Source organism: Ambystoma mexicanum, chromosome 10, assembly GCF_040938575.1.
Source record: "Ambystoma mexicanum isolate Mex_15411 chromosome 10, UKY_AmexF1_1, whole genome shotgun sequence".
In the NCBI taxonomy this organism is placed as follows: Eukaryota; Metazoa; Chordata; class Amphibia; order Caudata; family Ambystomatidae; genus Ambystoma; species Ambystoma mexicanum.
This window is the reverse complement of record NC_090932.1, coordinates 1,403,129,897-1,403,155,724: the sequence shown is the minus strand read 5'-3', so window position 1 is coordinate 1,403,155,724 and position 25,828 is coordinate 1,403,129,897. Positions and strand designations below refer to the sequence as shown.

The 25,828-nt window shown below is 45.6% G+C and overlaps 1 protein-coding gene across 1 annotated transcript in view; it reads left to right on the top strand.

Annotated features, from left to right (window-relative positions):
• The window catches only part of ACACB (acetyl-CoA carboxylase beta), a 3,851,763-nt gene that overhangs the window by 3,458,464 nt on the left and 367,471 nt on the right, over positions 1–25,828 (top strand). The gene's annotated exons all lie outside the window — the stretch shown is intronic.

Here is a 25,828-nt window from a genome sequence, read left to right as displayed (position 1 = left end):
TCTTTGTGAATACTCTTGATCTTATTTGCTCTTGTCCCTGTTTTGTGGTCTGAATACATGATTCTCCTATTTAGTGCTGATTTTCCTTCGGCGTTTTGCCCCTCGGCACTAGCATGCCCGCCTAAGAGGTCTTGGGGCAGGGTTAAGCATGCTGATATTGCCCTGGCCAATAAAATTCACATCAGCCAGCGAATTATCTTTGTTGTTTTAAAACTCTTACTTTGCCGTTTATGGTTGTTGCTGATGCCCTAACACCTATCAAACCTTGTAAACCCGGCACCCGCCCTTCTGACCCTTGGTTTACGCCTAATCTAACTGTTCTGCGTTTAAATAGCAGACAGGTGGAACGCAAATCACAGTTGTCCTACTGCTCGCAATCTCGTCTTGCCTTGCGCCTGGCAACGGCCGCCTATCAGGTGGCAATTATGCAACCAAAATGTTCTTTTTTTGCTAATAAGGTTAGTGCTGCCGTAAACTCTTGCAAAGGAATTGTTTAGGGTAGTTTGTTCTATATCCTCACCTGCTTCTTCACAGGGTGTGGCCCCTTCTCAGAGCCTTTGAAATTCACTTTCTATCTTTTTTGATAAGATTTCCATCATACGTCAAATAATTCTGGCCTTGGCTAAGCCTAGTCCATCTTTGCCGACTCCTAGCTCTGTTGATGTTCCAACTCAGAACTGGTCCTCTTTTCCAGTCTTTTCTGAATCGGTGATGCTGTCTGTGGTGCGCGGTTTGAAATCCATTTCTTCGGCAGACTCGATTCCTCTGGGAATACTGAAGGAGATTGATCCTGATATTGAACATTTACTCACTGCCGCAGTAAATGATTCTTTCTGCTCTGCTACCATTCCTAGTTCTCTTAAGCATGCTCTTATCTTGTCTCTTCTTAAGAAACCTAATCTTGATCCGTTGGTTCAGAGCAACTTTCGCCCGATCTCTCTCCTTTCCTTTTCGATGAAACTTTTGGAATCTCTGGTCACTCCCCTTCTTTGATCTCTTCTTGAAGAGTCGGGCTGTCTGGACCCCCTTCAGTGTGAGTTTCGTTCCGATCGTGGTACCGAGTTTGCTGGTGGCAGTGGTTGACGATTTAGCTAGGATCAAGAATCAGGGCGGTACTACCGCCCTGGTGCTGCTGGATTTACCTTCTGCATTTGATATGTCAACCACGGTATTCTTTTGGCACGACTAGCTGCAGCGGGTGGTGTCGGGCCTAGTGCTAAATTGTGTCTTTTTTTTATCTGATCGCTCCCAGTCCCTCGCTCTTCCCCCTTTATTTCATCAGCCAAGCCCCTCTGCTGTGGAGTCACTCAGGGCTCTGCTCTTTCACCTCTTCTTTTTAATCTTTACATTCAACCTCTTGTTAAGTTGATTCACTCCTTTGGTTTTCAGTGTTTTTCCTATGCCGATGACACGCAGATTCTGGTGAGATTAGATCTCTCCCACTCTGCCTCTGCTGAACGCTCTTTTCTCCTAGCCATTCATTCTTGGATGGGCCAGAATTGGCTCTGCCTTAATGGCGAGAAGACTGAGGTGTTAATAGTGGATTCCCCCCTGGCTACTGCAGACTGGTCTTTGTCTTTCTGGCCCTCTGAACTCGGTCCCCTGCCCACGCCTTCTCCAGCGGTGAAGCACCTGGGAGTTAAGCTCTCAGACTCCCTTTCCGAGATTAGTGTCGTCTGTCAATCGGTGCACTTTAAACTTCGTGTCCTTCGACATGTGCTTCCTTATCTTCCTGTTAATCTGCGACCTATGGTGGTATCCTCTCTTACGGCGGGATTGATCGACTACTGCAACGCTCTCTACCTTGCTCGGCCAACCTATCTTATTCAGCGCTTGCAGGTGTTGCAAAAGTCATCTGATCGTCTTGCCGTTGATGCCCCCCCAGTTTAGCTCTGCCACGCTGATCTTGGCCAGATTGCATTGGCTTCCAGTGGCAAAGCACATTGACTTTAAAGCTCTATGTCTAGTTCACCATGCTTTTTATGGACATGGTCCTGGTTTTTTGCAGACTAAATTCCATCCCTATCTGCCATGTAGAAATCACTGCTCAGCGACATCTTTGAGAGTAATTGTGTCCCGGTCTAGGCTAGCCCGTGTGGGGGGCCATTCCTTTTCCATGGCGGCAGCTACCCTGTGGCACTCTGTTCCTCTGTGCGTACAGGCATTGGAGGACCACCTCTCCTTTCATTGGGCCCTAAAAACACATCTCTTCACAGTCTAACCGTGGTCTTTACGAAACCTCCTAGCGCCATGATGCCCTTGCTGGTGTAGGTGCACTTTATTCATTCTGTTCATATTACATTACAGGGCGTTGAACCCATTCTCTGTATCATTGGCGATCTGGACTAGCTCCCATTGGACTATTTGAACCCAATTGGCGCTAGCAGCTGCTTGTACCCCAGGAGCCAAAAGAGATGAAAAGAAAGACCCTTCTGAGCTAATAAGTTGGTTCTCGTCAGGTATTCCTCTGAGCAGTGCGGAAGAGTCTTTTGAGATATAGTTTGAACTCTACTTTCTTTTCAGCTGTTGAAATCGTAATTGTTCTGGCAGCATACAAAATTCTTGTGTGATCTGCAAGTCTCTGCTTCTTTAGGTGCTGGAGTGGTTGTTGGTACCTTGACGGGCAGTTCTTTTCCCTTCAGGTGTTCTTCCGGGATTACTAGCAGTACTGAGTGCAGGGTGGCCAGTGAACACTTGCTCCTCCAGGATTATGGGAGGTGCAAGAAGGTTTGTTGGCCACAAACCGAGTAGTAATCCATCACCGCTGCCGTACCTTTTGTCATATCAGGGATCACACGAGTGCGGTCGCACTGTGTGTTTGCGGCAACAGTTACTGTTCCTTCGTTAAAACAAAGTTCATAGTCCATGTCTCTATGTATTCGCACTGGCTTCTCAATTTTTGCAATCCATGTCAGCCTTGTGATGTATTGGGACCATATTTGCGCACACATAGTCTCTATTTGGGCTAGTATTTCTTTGCTGTATTCGATCAGTCCATCTGCCAGGCACGTCACTGTGGTACCCAGCCATTTGTTGTTTACATGTGAGTGACCTCCCAAGGAAAAATATGGTGCTTGTAGATGCTTGCTGAATTTCGTACTGCCATTCCATAGCGCTGGGTCTAGATCGATGCTCTTCAACTGCATGCTGTGTGACGGGAATGTGCCCTTTATTCTACATAGTGAAAGATGTACCAGGCATTGTGCCTCTATAATTGGGACTGGTCATGGAACTAAAACCTTAGGAGCCAGTGACGCATGCGGGATGAGTGCACACATGTAACAGCTTTCATTCATCACATTCCTTCCCACAGTACACATATCGGAGTACGAGCCATTAGACGACTCTGAATGCTGAATGTCAGAAATGGCGTCAAAGCCCATTCCCTTATATAAATCATACTTCATTCGTATTTCCAGTTGTATTCGTCTAAGAAAATCAGTGGGGTGGCCGGCAGAACGTGAGACATGGTTTGATTCTTATTTATCATAGACATATTCATACCATTGCTTATGAATCTACTAACATTATTTTCCTTTATGTGTAACTGTCCACCCCCCACCCCCCTTATATGGCCAACCCATATAACGCACCAAACACAATTAGACTAAGACCAACTACCCCTGTCTCAATCCGCTTGTATATAAGAAGGAAGAGACACTAGGTATAGTGTCTAATGACTTTTCTGTGCCGAAACATATATAGACATTCCAATGGATAGTAATAGAAATCCTAATATATGAGAGAAGATAACAGCTGTCTCTCTGTTCACTTATGTATTATAAGTGAACACAGAGCCAGCTGTTATCAGCTGATTGAAAAAATATACAAAATCCGGTGAAAACATCAAAATTGTCAAAATTGTGTACACCTATTGTTATGTCACGTACTAACCCCACGATCTGGTAACATATTGGATTGTATAAGTTGTTGATAAATCTGTTTTATGTTGATGTGCCTTGTGGAAAGTGAACAGGATGTCTTAAATTGCTTTTTATTTATGAAACATTACATGTTTGAATAACATTTGTTTTAAATTTAGTAGCTTCTCTGTATTGACATGATAAATTTACTGTGTCTAAAATTAGCAAACGGTGTGATTGTGAAAGACTACCGTATATACAAGCAGATTGAGAAAGGGGTAGTGTTACGCTCACCTGGTTTCTGCGGGGACGTTGGGGCACGGTTGCAGCCCTCCCAGGAAGTATTTGGCTCCAAATTGTTGTATTGTATTGTTTATATATTTGTAGAGCGCACCGGGCCGTTAGCAACTGGGCGCTTGTGAATTCTAAATATCTTACATTTCTCATGTTACAGTTACATAAATATCTTCCATTTACATGGAAAAACAGTTTGAGGCAGCACTAAGCAGTAGTATACAGAGTGGAGAGGAGTATATGTACACCACAGGTGAGGTTACTGATACATATATGATATATATGAAGTTTACATTTACAGTTATCGGTGACATAAAGGATTAGAAGAGGTGTAGGGAGAGGAGAGAAGTGTCTAGGTAGATGGAGACCGGTCATTCAGAGGTAAAGTGTCAGCAGTCGTTGGTGAGAAGCCAGCATTTAACATTAGTTTTGAACGAGTGGAAGGAAGGTGTGGCACTTATTGAATCCGGGATCGAGTTCCATAGATGAGCTGCCAATACTGGGAAGCTTGAGCCTCCAGTTCTTTCCAGATTGAAGTTAGGGATTCTAATACTATTGGCTTGGGCCTTTCTGATGGGGCGTTTGGATGTATGCTTAGTGAATTTTTCTGTGAGTTATGCAGGTACTTTGTTATTGAGACAGTTGTGTGTAATGTTCAGGGTTTTTAGTTTAATTCTGTCATTGATGTCAAACATTCTGTCAAATGAGGAGCGGTGGAACCAGCGGCGGTCCGTCAGCAGGTACGTGAGCTTTAAGGATAAGCGCGAAGAATTTTGCAAGCGCGACCTCAAACTGAAAGTTCGTAATGTCTAACCTTGCCTTTTGTCCTTTTACAGGGTCCACCTTCGTGGATGAAGATGTCATTCTGCTGTGGCCAGAGCTGAAGTCCTGCGTGCCAGAGGATGAAGAGATTGTGCTGCGGTGCCCAGAGCTAAGTCCTACGTTCTGGAGGATGAAGAATGGACGCCAGGTTCAGCAGTGAAGAATGCAGGTGAATGCTGAATCAAGGAGGTAAGCGTATGGGCAGGAGACTGGATTCCCAAAGGTAAGTGCTGCTTTATCCCAGGTGGCGGTGAGCGTTACGCTGCATGCAAATGCAGATTAACGCGAAGCGTGCGCCTTGGTGTTGGGTTGGCTTTTATAGCTGAGCTCTTAAGGCCACACCTGCTAGTTCTGTTCAGCTTGCCACACCATGCCACTCCTTGAAGTTGCACGTGCAGCTTATAGATGGAAAGTTGCACGTGCAGCTCAAGATGGAAAGCCACACCCGGACTGACTGCACACACGTGGAAAGTTCCTGAAAAGCACTCCTGCCCATAATAAAGAGTCTTGCTTATGTTTCTCCATGAGCCTGGCACCAAAGGTGCCAGGACTGCGTCCAACCGTTCCCCTTGTGTATAAAAGTCACAAAGGGACTCACAACCTGAGGGTGCAGCTCCTGTGTTCCTGGGCAAGTGGCCATGACAGGTAGTTGGTCTGTCTCATTTGGGTTGGCTCTCTCTCCCTTGGAAGTCCGACCCCTCTAAAACATAAAATCGGGAAAAACCCATTTGATTTCACCATCCCATATAACAGACATACCTTCATACACTCCGACAACCACGACTTGTGAACCACAAAACAATATAACCATCGGTCTACCAAGAAAACATAATGCAGAATTCCTAGAAGGAATTACATTCAGTTTATCATTATCCTTACATAACAGAGAGGTTTGAACATGTCGGTGAGGCATATTTGCTTATCCCTGGAGAGGAGAAAAAAGGTTACCAAGAAAGAGAGCAAGAAAAAGAGAGCGAGAGAGAGATGGAGAGAGAGGGACCCTTTTCCCACCAAGGCCGACTGGGTTCTAGACATTCAAAAATGGAAAAATTGAAAAAAGAATAAATAAATAAAAGAACAACAAAAAATGTAGAAAGAAAAGGAAAAAAAGAAATATCAGGGGTGTGCCAGTGCACACCACCTTGGCATGGATCCTTTACTAAACGGCTTCTTCATCAGTTATGTCGTTGATCCGTCAATTGACCTTTGCAGGCTCTCAATGCCTCGATGAGAGTGACAAGTTCCGCTGCCTGATCTGAATAGTGCATAGGTAATCCTTTTCATGATCAGAACTTCATGCTCCCCCGTGCACCACTGCCGCCTCTGTGTGCCTCCATCCCGTCTCCTGGTCAATTTTTGATGACCCATCAACATATAGTATATCTCCTTCCGTCAATGCACTGTCTCTAGCTCTAGCTTTACCCTCCTCTTCACCTTCGTATGTAACACAGTCATGCGTTTTCAGATCTTCATCAGTTGATGCCTCTGTCAAAAATGTAGTGGGATTCACTGTCCTACACCTTACTATATGAATATGAGGTTTGGATATTATAATCTCATATTCAGAGGATCTGTGAGTCGTCAAGGTTGATTTAGACCTTTCCAAAATGGTGAATAGTGAATGTTCCACAAACAAGGTAACAGAGCACCCCATGACATTTGTGGAACTTTTCTCTATCGCAAATGCAGCTGCTGCGAGTGCTTGTTCGCACGCGAACTGTCCCTGCACGACTGAGTTGAGCGTCCCACTATAATAAGCCAATGGCTTGTGGCCCATTGTGCTCTTTTGAGTCAATACGGCAGTCATGAGCCGTCCATCAGAGTGGGAAAATAAATAAACTCCTGTGTATAATCTGGAGTTGCTAAAACAGGGGCCGTGCAAATCGCTTTTTTCAAGTCCTCAAATTGTCTATTCATTTCTTCAGTCACAATTTACCGTTTTTTGTCTTCTGTCCTTCTCTGAGACTTTGTAACAGAGGCCTTGTATAGGCTGCGTAGTCTAGGATCCATGCCCTAAAATAATTACAGAAGCCCAAAAACTGCAGCATTTCCTTGACTGTACTGGGCCTAGGGGTGGCGCGTACTGCCGCCACCCTATCTGGTAGTATTATTTTCCTGTTTGCAGAGATAAGTTGCCCCAAATATAGTACCACAGTATTGTAGCTTCTTTTTATTTGCCTTGTACCCTTTGTGAGCCAACAATTGCAGTAATGCAATATAATCCCTCCTGCACTACTGTTCATTTTCACTACATACCAGCAGATTATCCACATACTGGATGATCGTGTTAGGCACCTGAATATTTCATGCAGCACTCTATTGAAAATACTCTGACTTTCACAGTACCCTTGAGGCAATCGCGTGTGCTTGAAGCGCCGTTGACCATGCATAAACGTAGTGAGATACCATGAATCAGGGTGGAGTGGCATTGAGAAGAACGCATTCTTCAGATCCACCACTGTGAAGTACGTTGCTGTCTTGAGAATGCTACATAGGATCGTTTCAGGATTCGGAACTCCTTCTGCACCACATCATTAAGAGGACGTAGATCCTGGATCATCCTCCAACTACCCACTGTTGCTTTCATAACTGGGTATATGGCCGTATTACACAGGCATGTGGATGGCACGATGATCCGATGCTCCGAGCCTGAATATTTCCTTTTATCTCTTCCTCTGCTTCCCTTGACAATGGCTACTGCCACACCCTGAGGAGTACTGCTCCTGACTTCAACGTAATCCATACTGGGGTCACATCTCTCAGCAACCCAACATCATGTGGATTAACAGTCCATAATTTTGCTGGCACATATCGCATGTCCTACTTAAAAAAAAAAAAGATGGGGTCACCACTGCCATCAGGGCGCTCTTTACCTTCCCATACTGCACCATATCATCACAGGGGATGCAGATTTCCAAATGTGTCTCCCCATTTTGGTCACTGTCCTCAAATAATTCCTCATCAGTCATTTCCTTCAATTGTACTGTCGGGTCTACATATAGTACCGTGCGCCTCTCGCAACCGTCATGATCTGTTCCAGTCGGGACTACTCTTTTGTCTGACACTACTAGTCCTTGCAAATCTAATGACAATATTTTCCCTGCCACCCCCTCGGGTGGCACGATGGGTCGGAAAATAAAATCTGTGGGGACTCGCCAACATTTTGTCTCAATTTGAGGCACTGCTTTTTCTAGTACCTTGATGCCATAGACAAATATGTCCGGGACCACAGGAACTCCACAGACTTGCCATTGCATTATTACCATTGCTCGAGCGAAACACATCCCTGGAGTGGAACACACTACCACTTGATCTGTGAATGATATAGTTACATGTAGTTTACTGAGCAGATCCCTACCCAACAAGTTAACAGGGGAACTCTCTGAATATAACAAGGGGGCTTGTACTACCTTTCCTCCCACTTTTATATCCAGCTCCTCAGTGTATGGAACCGTAGAAATAGCCCAAGAGAATCCCTGCATGTCAAGCGTTTTACCTGATAATGGAAAGTTCCCCTCCATAATGCGTGATGATTGCCCCTGAATCTACCATAAATATAAATTGCTTATTTCCTATTTCCGCCTCCACCAAGGGCTCCTCTGCAGGGTGTGCGGTTATCAATAGGATTGGACATGCGAGTGCTCTCTGTGGACTGTCATAATCATAATATGTATTTGCCCCTGCTTTGCTGTTAAACTGTGTTCTCTCACCCTGCTGTAGTTGTTGCCCACGTTGCCCTTGCCTGTCAGCCCCATAAGGGAACTGATTTTGACCTCCTCGCCAAAATTGCAGGTGTACCATTCCTTGAGGCCCTTGGAATCCCTGCCCTGGAGGCGATGGGCCATAATTAAATCCCAACCCAGGCCTGTTCCTACATTCCCTTTGCAAAATGCCCCCACCTCCAGCAATACCCGCACTGTGATGTTCCCAATCCTTCTCCCTGGGGCCCCATCCACCCAAAGCCTCCTACTCTTGCCCCTCGAAATCCTTCATACTGCCACTGTGGGTTGGGGTACTGTCCCCCCTCTCACCCCATTGTCCCTGTCCTCCTTTGGCCCATAGTGCCGCAATTGTGGCATTCACAATCTGTTGATTCTCTCCTGTCCTTTCCCCCTGAACCGGTGCCATCACCGGTGCTTGGACGCCAACCTTATTTAGATTCTTTTCCACTCGTTTTGCCTCGTCCGTTTGCCGCTTCTGGGCGGTCTCCCTGTCCCGCTCCTTGACGCTCTTACAAACGTGGACTATTATACTTTATATCCCTGCCCAGCCTTTGGCTTGAACTCCCACAATTGTATCTAGTGCCTTCTGGACCTCTTTTGGTAATCCCCTCTTTATGATAAAGTAGAAAAATGGTACCTATTGGTCCCATTGCCCTCCTGTCTCAACTCTCTACGTTTTCTGTAACTTAAGAATACACCTAACTGGGTCCTCATCGTCATCCATTGTGCACTGCATTAAAGAATGTAAGTCAGGGGTATCTGGGTACAATATCACAGGGAATCCCATACTTCATTAAAGTCTGCTCCATCATGTTCATTATTTGCAAGAATTATCCCAGGGTCCCCAGCCCTTATGTCTCCAGCCTCGTCTCCAACTATGGTGTCCAGTAAACTCTTAAGGTCTCCTAGTGCTAAGGCTACCCCTTTTGTTTGTTTCTCAAATTCATAGATCCATTTACTGGCTCTGGCTGTAAACTGGGACAGAGCTTTAATCAAATTATTTTTGTCCATTTGAGGCCATGGCACATAATGCGTTATCCCTACTCCTTTTTGTAAAAGAGGCATCTGCATGTCGATTTTGTTTTCAACCCCCTTTTTTGTATTTTTCTGATCTTTTACTACCACTATTAAATCTGGTCGATTTCTCAGTCTATCCCTTCCCACTGTCTCTTGTGGCAAGGATGGGTTTTTGCCACCTCCTCTCCTCCATCTCTTTCTTGCCCTGCCCTCTTCATTATTTCTGCCACCTTGATCTTCCCATTCATTTTCCCTTGCTGGTTCAACCACTTGTCCCAGAATGACCCATACCCTCTTCCCATCGTCTTTTTCGACACAAACATTTCTTATTGCCCTAGGGTTGAATTTAACCAAAAAGTCTCCAGACTTCCAATCCCCTATTTTCTGCACCTTATTTTTGGTGGTACTTCACCAGGTTCTTTTAACCTGACCAACCTTTCCACGCTCTTAACTTGTTGTTCATATCTGCCTGTGAACCCCCTGGGTACACTGATTCTACGGGCATGTCAGCATTTGCGGATGGGTTATGTGGAGGTGCAAAAAGCTCTCAAGTCTCCCCCCCTCTTGTTGCTGACCCTAATGATACTATTGTTGACAATTTCTCTACCACTGGAGGCTTAAGACTGGATTTGTATACCCTACTGTAAGAGAAGGCCTTATGGGGTATATCCCTTACATTGGATCTCTTTTTTTTATCTTCCTGATCTTCCATGTCCTCCAATAACCGCCAGAAATCTAAAATCTCTTTTCTTTTTTGTAACTTATTTCCCTTATATTTTGCTGCTAAAAAGATGGAAATTTTTTCTAGCAGGTTTCTGTTATGGAAGCCTTGCCCTGGCCAGGAGCAGCCCCCCCCCTCCTTTGTTTCCAACATCCATTGTCTATGGCCCTATGTATGTGTCTTATCAGGATTTCTTCCCCCGTAATATTGCACGCGTCCATGATGCTTCACTTAGACCTTACTGCTATGCTGCGCACGCTGCTACTTGTTACACAAAAATACAGATCAACCCACCTTTCCCCCTGCCCTTTTTTCCCACTTTGTTTTCACACACACACGCTGCGACTCCTCCACCTTCCTTCTTTTTTACCACAAAAGACAGCAAGAGAAAATATACTGCAATAATGGACTAAAATCCAGGCCCATTTCTTATACCAAGCCACTACTTATTTTTTCCTTATATCCTCGTTGTACCACCTTCTCAGCTTTTTTACATGCTGAGGATCCCATTGCTTTTATCATCAAAGAATTCTGCGTGGCACTACGTTCTCAACCTATTATGCTACGGATCCCTTTCTTCCCTTTCTTTATACACTGAGGCTCCCTTTCTTCCCAGTCTTTATACACTGAGGATCCCTCTCTTTCCAGTCTTTACATGCCGAGGCTTCCTTTTTCAATTATAAAAAGTAGAAAAACAGAAATACGTGACAATTTCAATACATAACCCCCTTCTATCCATTCTATACCTTAACACATCACCTGAAATCCTATCCAATCTATACCCTAACACATCACCAAAAGTCCTATCCACTCTTGTCATTGACCTCATACTCCTCCCACTCACACCTCACATACTGTCATACACACGTCTCCTTCTTGTTATCTCTTATAAGAGTCTACTTACATGTGCATGTCCACCCGGGTTTCTCCATTACGGGGTCCAATACCGACCTCTCCTTTTCTCTAGAGCCACGCCCACTTCAGAGTGCAGAGAGAATTTCTATTAAATTTGCTCCTTCTAAAACCGCTCAGGAAACGCATGTTTTTTGATTTGGGGAACCGGTCGCTCTAGGTGGGCATGGCTCTTTTTCCTGGAGAAGTGACCTGGAGCCTTCCGCAAAGTACTGGGAGAACTGGGATCACGTCGGGATATTTACCACTTATAAGGGTGTCCCTAATGACGCTCACATCAGAATCAATGCACCACTCCAGGGAAATAAGGCAAAAAGGCGATCTTGTAAGGAAAACAAGTTTAATTTACAAATGAGGATGGTAGCAAAGGACTCTGCTGCCCGAACGGTCTTTTCCTGTCCCTCTCCCCGTTCCTTCCTGCCAAAGTGGTTTCAAGCAGGGCTTTATATAGGCGTGGCTTGCCGTGGTGATCTCACTGGAGCTGGATCATGGCTTCATCCCAATCCATCCTTTTTTCATAATAGGGATGTTCCAAAGCTTCCTTTCTTCGTCATGCTGTTCAACATTTTTTTAGCAATGCAAAAACACGCTGCAGCTCTGCAGACTTTTACAAACCTTGAGGCCAAGCCCAAAGAAAACTAAACATTGTTATCTACAAACAGTTTTCATTAATTATTATCCATATTTCACTCATCCTGCTCATGTTTATCTGGGTCCTGTTGTTTCCTCCACACTTTATACTTATAATTTATCCCATTCTGCATTTGCCGCACAAAAACATGCACTTCCTATTTTTAACCTGCATGGACCCTCGACGGACAGTGGACACCTGGTGAGTCAGTTCGCACTGGCCATTGTGATGGACACTGCACACTAAGCATGTGGTCTATTTTGAATCCCACAGGCCACACCCTTCTGGGAAGGAGGGGGGAGTTTGACTCATCTACACCACTAGTTAAGCTTTTAAAATGCCTGGGATCTGACATTACAAATCTATTCAACTAATAGTTAATTGCGCCTTATGTTTAGACAATAACTACCTTCTTCAGTGCTTGCCTATGCCTGTGTATGTGATTATGTTTGCATGACAAAGACTTCCCAATGCCCCCTCCTAGTCTATTATAGTGCCTTAAAGAGGTCTTGCCTAACTCTAAAGCGCTTGGGGGTTTCAGGAGGACCTTAGCTCCTTCCAATACCCGTTGAGCTTTTATGCGGTCAACTTGTGCTTTCTGCATGCCACCTTCAAAGTGGTATTAGCCTTTCTGCCATACCATTTGCCTGGGGCCACAGCTGTGTGATCTTCCAATGTTTGAAACCCAAATGCTGCGCCAGCCGTTTAAAATCTGCACCATTGAACTTAGGGCCATTATCTGTCTTGTCCACCTGAGGGATGCCCCCCTCACTAAACATTTCATCTAATGCTGGCGCTGTGCATCCAAAACTGGTGGCATTTACCACTCTTGTGACCGCGAACCTTGAGTATTCATTGATGACCCCCAACACATATACCCCTCCATGGAGAGGCCGAAAAAAGTCAATAGCCACTGAATGCCACTCTCCCCACAGCTTTTCCTTGACTGCCATCGGGTCCGGCGGTGCCGCTACTAGCTGGCACACCACACACCTTTGCATCTTACTCGGCACCTTTTCATCTATTCGTGGGAACCACATCGACTGCCTTACGATGCGTTAGGTATTTACCACCCCTTTGTGACCTTCATGAGCACTGTCAATGACCGCTGCTCGTAATTCCTTTGGGACAACGATTCTCATCCCCCTCGTCAAAAGTCCCTCTTCCGTGGCCGCCAGTTCCTCTTTCACTTTTGCAAATGCTTCCAGCTCCCGATTGTCCGCCATCTTCGCCCTAGCAGCGTACTTCTTCCAATTTTTCCACTGCCCCCTTTTGGTTATTTCTATGGCCGTTTGCAACGTGGAATCCTTCACTGTGGCAGCCAAAACTTGACTACAGTTGATTGTTGTCAGTAACACCTGCAAGGCCATGTATTGAATGTATTCTTCACCTGTTTTGGTGAGCTGGCCAAAATCTATCAACACCTGGATTCTTGAGATGTAGTCGGCCGGGTTGAAGTGCTTACCTGGTCGAAGAATAATTGAGAAATCAAATTCCTGGAGCTGCATGCACCATATTTCGATTCTCTGTGTCATGCGTGAGCGGGAATTTCCAACAATGGGGAGGCGCGCCTGATGCTTAGTATCAAAGGCGAAATGTTTTCCCACAAAGAAATGTTGGAAAGGTTCACACGCACACTCGACAGCCAATCTCTTTTTCCGCTTGCGAGTACGTATTCTCTATGGGCGATAGTGCGCTGCTGCCAAAGGCCACCACACTGACAGGATGGTTTGGTTTCCTTCTATCTACTTGTCCCAAAATTGCTCTGCGTCCCACAGGGCTAGCGTCAACAAGCAGTTCTGTGTCTTTGGTCCAGTCAAAATATGCTAAATGGTGTGCATTCAACAACGCTGTGATGTCTTGGAAGGCTTTGTGGCACTCAGGGCACTTCTCAAATTGAACATCTTGTTTCAGGAGGTGACAAATTGGTGCAGTGACGGTAGCATTATGCAGAATATACCTTGAACAGTACCCATCCATCCCTAGAAATTACCTTAGTTCTGACACATTGCGAGGACCATATATTTGACGGATCATGCTCACTTTTTCTGGATCAGGTTTCATTCCTTGCTGTGAGAAAATGTGTCGAAGATGTTGTAATTCAGATTGATTCACAGAACATTTGTCTATGTTGAGCGTCAATCCCCCGTCCTCCAGTGCTTTACACACTTCTGCAAGGGCGTGATCTCGTTTCTGTTCGGTACAACCCAAAACCAGGATGTCATCACTGTAGTTAAAATATTGTCTTCTGGGTAGCAGTAACCTCTTGATTGTTTCCTAGAAAATGTTCTGTCACTGAGGAGACTCCAAAACATAGTCGTTTATATCGGATTAGTCCTTTATGGTTTGCAAATGTTGGGATGTGTCTTGACTGTGGATAATGGGGCAGTTGGTGTTAACTCCTGATTGAGGTCCAGTTTTGTGAAACGGGTGGTCTTGTTGAGTCTCGTTATCATCTCCTCAATGCTTTGGCCGCGAGGGCGTTGCCTCTCAATTGCCAGGTTTGGTATTCTCATTTCTATGCAGATTCTTATTCTTGACCCTTCCTTTCAAACAGTAACAATGTCGGACACACACGGAGTGGGTCCTGTCCCCGGTTCAGTGATGTCATTTTCCAACAGCCGTTGCAACTCCTCCTCTACTTTCCTCTGTAAGTGCAACCCCACTCTTCTGGGTGATGTAGGGCAGGCCTTATTTTGTCATTTATGTGTAGCTTGACCGGTGGTCCTTTGAATGTTCACACTCTGTTTACAATGTCAGGAAGGTTCTGTTGGATGTCTTCTTTCGATTGCACCAGCACTTCCTGGGTCCGTGCAATGATGCTGTAGGTTAGGTGAACCAGACCCAGCTTTGTAGCTGACTTGAAACTGAGGAGACATCTGCTCACCTTTGGCATCTTTGGTACATATATTATGGCTTTTAAGTTGTTTATTCCATAGTCAATGATGTACGGGAACCATCCCAAACATGCTTGTGGTTGACTTGCGCATCATTGGAATATACAAACATTCGGAGGCTGCAGTGTTAGAATGGATGTCAACTTTTGAAACTGCTGGGCATCCATTATATCTACTGTGGCACCCGTGTTAATCACAAATTCAACCATTTGTTGGCAGATCTGCAGCATGATTTTCAGGTGACTCTCCTCTGCCCTGATGCAAACATAGTCGTCCTGATAACTGCTGAAATTTGGCCCTGGAGCACTGCTTTCTTCCGATGTCTTTGCCTCTTCGCTTCCCATTGCTCTCACCACTCAGCGTGAACCCTCTCTCCCTTCATTCCAATTGGTGGAGGACGTTCTGGAGCTCCGGCACACTGCCTGGAAATGACCTGGAGGTTTACATTTATTGCATGTCTGATTGATTGCTGGACATTGATCTCGATGTGGGGATGAGAGGCCACACCTGTAGCTCAAACGCCCTTCCTTTGCTCCGCTCCCGCTGCGATCCATCTCCTGCCTGTTTTGGAAATATCATTTGTCTCTGTAGCCTTTTTTCTGTTGTTTGCCTTGTACTTTTGTGGCAGCTGCCACAATTGCACTGCTTGACTTCGGAGCCTCAATGACCGCCATGTGGGAGTCGACTCATTCATAGATTCTGGCAACATCTAGCAGCTCAGATAGAGGCAATGGTTTCTTTAATAAATGATTGTGGAGGCCAGAAGATGTGCATCCCTCTAGGACTCTGAGGCGAAGGCCTCCTGCTTCGAAAACGTATCAAATACGCAATACCTTACCTGTTTTTGCAGCCTTAGGACATACCCATCCACGGTCTCATTAGGTAGCTTCTTGCATTGGTTGAATGTAAATCTTTCAAAGTCCCTTTACATTGCGCAACAAACCTGTTGTTCAGCGCACACGCTAATACATCATACAACGCCTTCTTGGACGGGTCCAGGGTTTTTATTACCTCTTTCACCTCTTTGCCAACAAGGTTCATGAAAACATGAATTTTTCCTTCTGCTTCTTGGTCACCCACCCAGTTGAATGAAGTCGTGAAATTCCTCTAACCATTCCGTCCACCTGGAACCTCTGTCAACTCAAATGGCTGCAGTTTCCTGAGAAATATGGCTCTGTGACTGTGTATGCTGCTTTGGGCTTCATCATGTGGCTGGTCTTGCATGGTGGCAGTGTTACTTTGTCACCCTGACGTATGGATTGAATACCAAGTGAGCACACAAAGTAAGCATAGTGTATTTTCCCGCTGGGAAATTACTGTGATTTTCTGACTGTATTGAACTCCTTTAATGTATTATTTATCCCAGGGGTAGCACTAACCTCCTTCTCCTGGTCGCTTATTGTAAACATTTCCCCTTCTGTGTCTCTTTTCGTTCCTGGTGTCACTGCTGCAATGTTCGTTAACTCAGATTTTATGCTCTCCATAATAGGGTTGCTTCCCGTCACTAGCCTCAACTTCTTTCTTATGGTCATGGGCGAGAGAGCAATCTGCGTTACGGTCTTCACACCAGGAGGCGTGGTAAATCTTTATTTGCCGTCGGAAGTCACTGCGGCAGCACCACCACTCACTCACATTCCTGGGCTTCGATTGCCTTGCGATTCCTTCCTTCACTCGCAGACAAAACCAAACCAGCTGTTGCTCTTGTCGGTGTGTGCACCTGCGCAATCAGCAGCCAGCAGGCACTGCTTCTGCCATCAATATTTTTCGGTCGCAAATTTAAGAGCGTGTCAGCACTGCCCTTTCACCGGGTTCCATATGGTTCGTTGCCACTTTGTTGTGCTTTGTAAAGGGCTCCTCACACAGAGCCCCCAGGCCCCACACTCGGTGAAAGAATCTCCAGCACATGTGGAATTCCCCAGAGATCTTGCGTCTCACCCACCCTCTATAATATCTTTACCAAGCCCCTTTTCGATGATGTGGATCTTCTGGGTGTCACCTACACTAACTATGCAGATGACACACAGATCCTCCTACCGCTTACTGGCGATTACAAGTATTTGGCCTTGGTAAACAGGATATATCTCATCATCCAGGCATGGATGGCCGGCCACCCATGGTCTATGCCTTAATGATGACAAAACTGAGATCATCATCCTGGGCACTCCCTCGACTCTTAAAAAACTCAGCCCCGAATACTCGGCCTTCAACATAGACAATAATATTATTACTGTCGCCAAGGAGGTCAAAACTCTGGGTTTCTATTTGGATTCTACTCTCTCCTTCAACAAATAGGTCAATGCCTTGGCCTCGGCCACAGCATACACATGCAAGAGCAGGAAAAGTTTTCCTGTCACACTCTAGCTGCATTACCCTGGCCAGAGCTCTCATTTTATCCAGGCTTCACTACTGCAATGCGCTGTAAATAGGGGCCAACAAACTATCAAAAAAATCCAATTCTTACAAAATAATGATCTGAGAGCAGCCTTAGGAATTCTAAGAGCCAACATATCTCTAATACTAGAAGCGCCAATAACTGGCTCTCCACACATGTCAAAATAAAACTAAAAGTTGCCTCCCTTAGCCATTAATGCCTGCATAACACAGCACCCCTTTGCTATCTGATAGATTCACCCTGAAGCCGGCCACAAGAATAACTAGACTTTCCAATTCTAACTACCTTTGGGTCCCCAGATATAAGCTTGCCAAAATTCGAGGCAGCAACTTCCAGGTCAAGGCAGCCCTCTTGTGGAACTCGCTACCACCCCTGTTAAGAACAGATCAAACTTACCAAAGGTTCCGCCAGAGCATTACTAGTTGGCACAAAGACGCCGACATCCAGGCCTGACTCTTAGCCCAACGTTCGTGAAACCTACTGATTCTTCAGCATATAGTCACCCACTAGTCATTGCACTGACTGTGCCCGGCACATACTTTGCACTGTATGATCTGTCCTATAATGCAAAATTATGCTTGTATATATCTTCTGTTTTCAATGCGCCTGCTTGTATATATCCTGATTTTAATGTGCCTACATGTAACCAATTGGCACCTGCACACCTACCTGTACTGTACATGTTGTAACCAAGCTGCGAATATCCTTATGCCTTGTGCCTGAATACCCTCGGGTCTGGAGCGAAATACAAGTAATAAACAAACAAAAAAACAAAAAGCACAGACGCAAAAGCAGATATGAGATGCTTTATTCCAAAACTCAAACTGGAACTGAAACAGAACTCCCCTGTACCCAAATCCTCCTCCATCCCACACCCAACTCCTCCCCTGGCACAGGATTCTCGAAGGTTCTGCCTTCTTAAATCGGCACTGTCCTCTTGTGGGGACACAACATTGCTGACACCCAGAATTTTAAACAGTTAAGAAAATATAAGTTCATTTTTTTAACCTTATTTCTATGAAGTATTTACAATGCATGTAATTGACAGTTTACATGACCCGCTTGCCTGACACAGAGACCGGGTTAAGTATCCGCAAACCACATCCTTCCTCCCCCCACCCTCCCGCTTAACTCATTTAACAGTAGTACTAACACTACACCCACCCCTCACCCACAGCTAAAATAATAACCATATTTATAACAGTGATAATCATACACACACATTGTCATATTGTTTGGCTGTCTATTCTCAGGGAACATTCAGTAGAGCTTGTGGGTTCATTTCCTGGTTATCTGCGTCTTGTGGCGGGAGATGTTATGTGCGGCAGGACTGAGAATTTGACTGTGCTTATAACCATGCTAATGGTTCAGGTGCGAGATGTGTGATAAAGGAGGCCTTTTTGACATTCCGCTTTATTCGATGTATGTGTCCAATATATCTCTAACGGTCTGCTTGTGCAGGCCTGTCTCGCCACCTCACAATGAAGCATTCAAGTGACCAAATCTTGTAGATCATCATTAAGCATGCGTGTTTGGTAGGAACCTTAACCGCTTTCCATTGCATGATTAAGAGCTTGCGTGCTGAGAATAGGATTGTGTGTGCCGGTTTTCTTATAATTGGGTCTGTGTGCCAGTCTGCTTCATCTGCACCGAACAGCATAGGTCCGGTGGCCAAGTCAATCGTTAAGTTGGGACATGAGAAATCATTTTGTGGACTCTTTTCCAGTATGCCTTTATCAATGGGCATGACCACATGATATGGCTCAACGTGCCCATCTCTTTGCATTTTCACCAGCACGCGGGAGGCCAAACAAGGCCCATACAGTAGAGTTTACTGGGCGTCTAGTACAGTCTTTGGATCATCTTATACTGTATTTCTCTGTTGCAGATATTGTGTGACGTTGATGTTATGTTTTCGAAATAGTCATATATGTCGCCCACGTCTATTGGAATGCTTAAGACGTTGGACAATTATGCTGCGAGAATTATGTTGCGTTTGATGTTGTTCGGGTTGCATATGGTGTAAAATAAGTGTATTAGTGGGAGTTCAGTCAGGTTTTGTTCCATTTCCAGTTTCACCCACCGAGGGGGTATCTCGCAGAGTCTGGCTGGTTGTGTTGGACCTAATCACCTATCGTATAGCATGGTAGTGTATCCACTCCGTTTGTTGAAGCTGGATCACTTTGCTAGCTTCTTGGAACGCCATCTGTGTATCCCCTTCGTACAGGTCTATCACTCTAATCTCAGGTCAATAGGAGTCTTGGTATTTGTGTAGCGTGTGATCTAGGCCGATCGAGAGCATTGCGCGTATGATGATCCAAGCTGGGGCTGCCTGGGTATCGGAGCCCAACAATCGTCTCATCTTGTGCCATTGGGTCAGCACTAGGCCTATTTGTGGGTGTGACCTGATGCGTTTAGGGAATTTATGTGGCAGGCTGGCCAGGATTTCTGCCTGAGTATATGGTGCAATTAGGGAGAGTTCAATCAACCTTCAACTAGATGTATCTGCTGTATCAAGCCATCGCTTGGCCCAGCATATTTGGGCTGATTGATAGTAGGTCCGTCAGGCTGGTACTGCTATCCCTCCATTGTTTTTGGAAGCCTGTAAAATTTCAAGCCGGACCCTTGCCTTTTCGCCTCTCCAAATAAATGTGGTCAAATGTGTGTATAGATCCTTGTACATTTTTTTTGCGATGGGGCGCATGGTAGCATCATTGCTAGGTATATGAGTTTAGGGAGAGAGTTCATCTTAAAGGCGTTGATTTGGCCTGCTAAGGAGAGTTGTAGTGTGTTCCCTCTGATAAGATCTGATTTAATCTTGGTTAGGGTGGGTGGGTAGTTCAGGTCTGCAATTTCATGGGAGGATGGGGCAATATGGACCCCTAGATATTGGATGGAATGTAGCTGAAGGTGAAAAGGGGGCTAGCCCGCCTGGGTCCCACGGTATGTCGGATCAAAGGGGTAGGACCTCCAATTTTGCCCAGTTTACTTTGTAGCCCATCATGGGCCCATAGTTGTGCAAAAGTTGATGTAAGCGTGGGAGTGAGACTGTGGGTTTCCTTACATAGACCAAAAGGTCGTCAGCATACAGGGATATTCAGTGTTCTTCGGACCCTCTTATCACACCGTTCCATTGTGAGTCAGTGCACAGTTTCTCCACTAGGAGCTCAATGGACAGTGCATTTAAAAGGGAGAGCGGGGGCAACCTTGCCTTGTGTCCGACTATAGGTTGAACATGCTTGAGGCAGTTCCGTTTGTGGTCACTGAGGTTTGTGCCTAAACATAAAGTCCCATAGGACTTTGTCGAATGCTTTTTCAGCATCAACCCTAATTATCATTTCATCTGGGTCATCCCATCCGGTGAGCACGTGTAACAGTCGTCTAATATTATCCACTGAATGACGGCCCGTGATGGAGCCAGTCTGATCTTTATGGATAAGTTGTGGGAGGTTTTTTCGATTCAGCGTGCTAGGCATTTAGCCAATATCTTGGCGTCAGCGTTGATGAGAGATATCGGACGGTATGATCCGCAATCATCTGGGTCGTGTCCCTGTTTGTTGAAGACAATTATTGTCCTCAGTAGATGACTCAGGGTCAGTGCCTCAGCAAATATTGTTTCAAGCAATGGGGCTATGCGGTCTGCCATTGCTTTATATACATCTATGGGTATGCCATCTGGTCCTGATGCCTTTCCTGCTGTTAGCGAGAATATGGCTTGGGTAATTTCATCTGCTGTTTTCGGTGTCCCGAGTTCTGATTTTTGTAAGTCTCTGATCGACTTTAATTGGAGAGTGGCGAAGAACGTATCTATATATTCAGGGGTAATTGGGCACGGACTGGCATATAGTTTGCCATAATATTTTGCGAAGCGTCTGTTTATGTCCTTTTCGTTGGTTAGCTGATTCCCGGTCCTATGCCGGTTATATAAGTGCCATCAGATGGAGGGGTCTGTCGGCATCTTGATAATAGGCCTGTGACAAGCTAGTGAACAGTTTTTGCACCCGTTGGGTAGTAATTCGTTTGAGCTCCACTCTAAGCTTGTTAAGTCGCGCGTATATGTTGGGATCCCGGGTCAATTTTTATTTTGGGATTCTGCAAGTGTAATGTCGGCGACTATCCGATTTTACCGATCCCTCGATCTCATAAATTTGTGGGCCCATCACAAGATGCACTGCCCTCTAAGGAAGGCTTTATGTGTGTCCCAGCAGGTGGCAGGGAAGTAGTCTGGGGTCAGGTTGGCTTGCCAGAACAAGTCTGTGTCTTCACTGAGATGTTAAGAAAATCTGGATAAGACAGTATTCTTAAATTTAAGCGCCACGGTGGCCTGATGGGTGGGGGTTCTGGGAGTTCAATGTGAAGAAGTACTGGTGCTTGGTCCGATAACGTCATAGGAAGTATTGTTCATTGTTTCATCTGTGATAGGGCTTATATTGGAACCATCCAGTGATCTGGTCTGGAGTATGATTTATGGCAGTTCGAGTAAAATGTATAATCGTAGCATTGTGGGTGAAGAATTCGGCATATCTGTTAGTCCTAAATCAGCCATGAGTGTTAGTAGGGTTATCTGCTTGCATAGGGTTGGGGGTTGCGCTAGTGGTGTGCCCTGACGTCCAGTGTCATATCGGAAATTGTGTTCCAGTCCCCACCAAGAAGTGTGAGATTCCACAAATATTGTGCACATTTGGCAAAAACCTGCGTGAAAAACGTGGGTGTGTCACTGGTTGGGGCATATATGTTCAGGAGAGTTAGGGGATGTTGCCGGATCAGGCCCTGAATTAGAGAGAATCTCCCTTCTTTGTTTGAAATGGTGTGAAGAGCGCGAAACGGGGCACGTTAGTGGATTAAGATTGATACCCCCCTTTTGCCCCTATGCGGCGAGAAGGCTGATGTCCTGACCCATCCTCAGTTTAGTTTCCCTAATTCGTGCGCATCAAGGTGTGTTTCCTGGAGAAAAGAGATATCACCCTGTGTGTCCTGAAGGTGGTTGAGTACTCACCGTCTTTTGATTGGGTGACCCAGCCCTTGTACGTTGTGTCACTAGGCGCAGATCAGCCATTCCTTTGGGGCCAGGGTCATTTGACGAGTGGGCTTAGGTGAAGATGGGTATAGTTATACCTGAGAAAGCTATGTTGGTGAGAGAGAGAGAGAGAGAGAGAGAGAGAGAGAGAGATATTAGGAACTTTAACAAAACACTCATATTAGAAGGCAGGTTATTTTGTTGTCATCCACATGGGTTAATTCGTTCTGGGTAAGTAGACATGTTATCATTGGTTATATAGTCTTACCCTGAGTGTTCCATTCTCACACACAGGGAATAGGTACAGTAGATTTTGCGTGATGTCATTGGTTGAAGAACAATATGGAATGAAATCAATCACATGGGTATTCGTGAGTGCATTTGGGCACCTGCCGGAGCATTGTCCCCGCGGTCGTTGTTGTTGGAGGTGCCATTGCAAAGCGTCCTTTTGATGGGTTGGTCTTTTGTCGCTTTCGGCAGGGATATAGAAAAGATCTTGTTGCCATAATAGGTGCCAGGCATCTTCTGGATCCTCAAACGAGTGCCATTTTTTTTCCAGTTGGATGCACCAGACCGCAGGACATTTTTGATATTTGTGCCTTGAGCCTTGAAGTGCCGTAAATAGTGGATCAAATCTTTTCCTTCGTCGAGATACTTCGACAGAATAATTGTTGAATATGCAGACTTCTGTCCCTTCTGCACAAATTGTGCCCGCAGCTCTAAAGGCACGTACTGTGTCTATCTTGTGTTAGAAGTTAAGGAGCCGCATTGTAATGGGCCGTGGGTGATCTCCTGCTGCGGGATGGGGGCCCTGTGGATTCTTTCAATGGCATGTGATCTTGGATCCTGGACGTGAAGGTGGTCCCGAAATAAGAAATAAACATAGGCCTCGAGGTCCGGGTTGTTGCGCCGCAAGTATTTTTCCTGGTCTTCAACTATCGCCCGAGGCGTTGTACTTCTTTGATGAGACCATCACGATCAGTGGCAGCCACTGCGCTGTTATCCTCGAGTGCGCTTATCTGTTGTTAATTGTCGGTTGTGAGTTCTGCTTGGGCATTCAGGCGGGTCTGCATGTCTTGGATGTCGCGTTTCATCTCCTTGCACTGTAATGTTCGTCTCTTGTGTGCAGTGGCCGATTGCCCTCATTTCCGTGAGAAGTGTTTGTAGCTGATTTTGTACATCCATCTTGATGTGCTGACGTATAGACCAGCATACAGGTGGTTTTGTTGGGTTTGGAGCACTGTCTCTGCTGGTGTTTTAAACAGATACATTTTTTGTCATACCCCAGTGGCAGGCCGGCACTCAGGTGGTGGGGTCTGCAGTGCCCCGTAGTCTATTGCAGTTCCAAAATGCAGTCTGTTATTGATTGAGGGGGCCGGATCACCTGTGGCCTCCCCTCTAGAGGGTCGTCAGAAGCCCATACAAGCAGATGCCTGTGAGATTGGTGTATGCAGTGATGGGGGATAATGTTCAGATTGTCCCTTGGGCGTAGAGTCAAAATGGTTGTAGCCGTCTCGTAGATGTGCTTAAGCGTGTCCTGCCGTCCATGTGAGCCGCTTGGTTGTAGTGGGGTATTAATTTAATAGAGTTGCAGGTTACTTGGGGTGCTTAGTCATACCCCTTCAATGCAGGCAGATGATCAGCGGGAGAAGATGCATCATTTGTTTATTTATTGGGAGCTCATAGTGACTTTGAGTGGGTCCCTGAATCTTGCAAAATGTGCGTGTGGGGCGGGTAGCCGGTTCTCCTTGAAGGTAGTAGTGGGGGGGTCCCATCCGCCAGTTATTGTGGAGCAGGTTGAAAGACGGCCTCCGTGTTGACAAGTATGGTAGTCACATGGATGTAAATATGCTAGCGCAGAAGGTAGAAGGGGCACATGTGGGCTTTACATGTATCTTTGCACCATTATGTCCATTGACATGTTATTTTCATGCCTGCCATGTGCACCTTGGCTCTCCCCGATGCTGTCAGGTTAGTGGCCTGATGCTCCCATATTTCTGGCCCTGCTGTCTATGTCCTAATGGAGATCTTGAGTTGGGGAGGTGATTTATCTGGCCTATATGTCCCCTGTTTGCACATTCCAGTGATTTACAGAGGTGCCCAGCTCCCGCCTGGCCCTCCCAGAGGGGCTCCGTTAGTATCACGGCCTGGCGCTGTGTAGGCAGATCGCTTGACACTGCGGGGGGAGGGGCGACCTACCTCCACTGCTTTCTCTGGCGTGGGTGTCTTAGCGTCCGTGATGTTCGAGTGGCACTGGATTCAGGTAGGCGGTGCGCTGAAGGTAGCCTACTGCGCTCTGTTTGTCCGCATGGTATGGAGATCGCTGGGTTGACCGGGAACGCTGTATGGGAGCTATAATTTTGTTCCACCGCTGCGGTCTCTTGCCAGTGTCAGGAGCTAGTTCCGGCGCACTGTTGGAGGGACCCGTTGGTTCCGGTTTAGCTTGTGGACCGCCTCATGCCAAAGCTCCTCCCTGGCCTTGCGTATCGGAGTCGCCGTACCTTTTGAAGCCGAAAATGGCCCTCAGCATGTAAACGCAGCGTTTAGTGTTCCTCGACCAGCTGGGCGAGCGAGACAAGCGCATGTCTGTTCCTGTGAGGTGAGCTTGGCATCTCCAATAATTTGGTTGCAAATCATGCGGGCAAAACTGTTTGTTTTAGCACTATTACACCGCTTTCTGCAGAACATCAACACCTCACTGCCATCTTTCTCAGGCTCTCGAACGCCCCCAGAAAATATTAGTTTTGATCGCTTTTATTGCACTAACTGCAAATAATATCTGCCTTTTTGTTTTTGAAGTCCCATAGTCTAGACGCCTTCGTCAGTTTATGTTCACAGAATAAAATGAGAGGCAAAAAAACACTGATGGGGTCCAGGGGGCTAGGTGGGATTGTATATGATTTTAAAACTGGATAAATCTTTAGAAAACAAGTTACAATTCCAAGATTAACCACTGGCTTGCAGGCTGATGCAAAATATGTGAAACGATGTGACGCTGTAAAACTTTACTTACAGTGATGCAAGAAAATCTTTGGAAAACTTTGATGAAGGGTATTCTACTTAATTACATTTGTTTCAGAACCGTAACACAACATGCAATTGGTTTGTGGTAATAATCTTTGACAGTCTATCATATATGCACATTTACCCTTATGGCCCATATGCAACATATCCTTGTAGTGGGGGTAGCCTTTATTCAATATCTGAATGTGGCATGCACCTCAAAGAAAATGTAATTCAAATCTTTTGTGTAAACATGCTAAAAAAGCTACATTTTATGTATATTTTCTTTCAGCCTTTTTTTGCTATGTCGCGATCTAAACCACTGTAGCGTGTAACAGATTAGCGCGAAGTCCCTTTACATACATATCCTAAGTATGAATACAATGTTTTCAGTCGGCGTGTAATTTGTAATCCGGTTCGTTTCTTTGATTTTGCTTTATGTTATTAATGTGTATTGCAATGAAAAAGGGAGAAACGTGTGTTCAAATTGGTAAATTCGTTATCGGGTTACCAGTTTATTTTGTTACTGCATGGTAC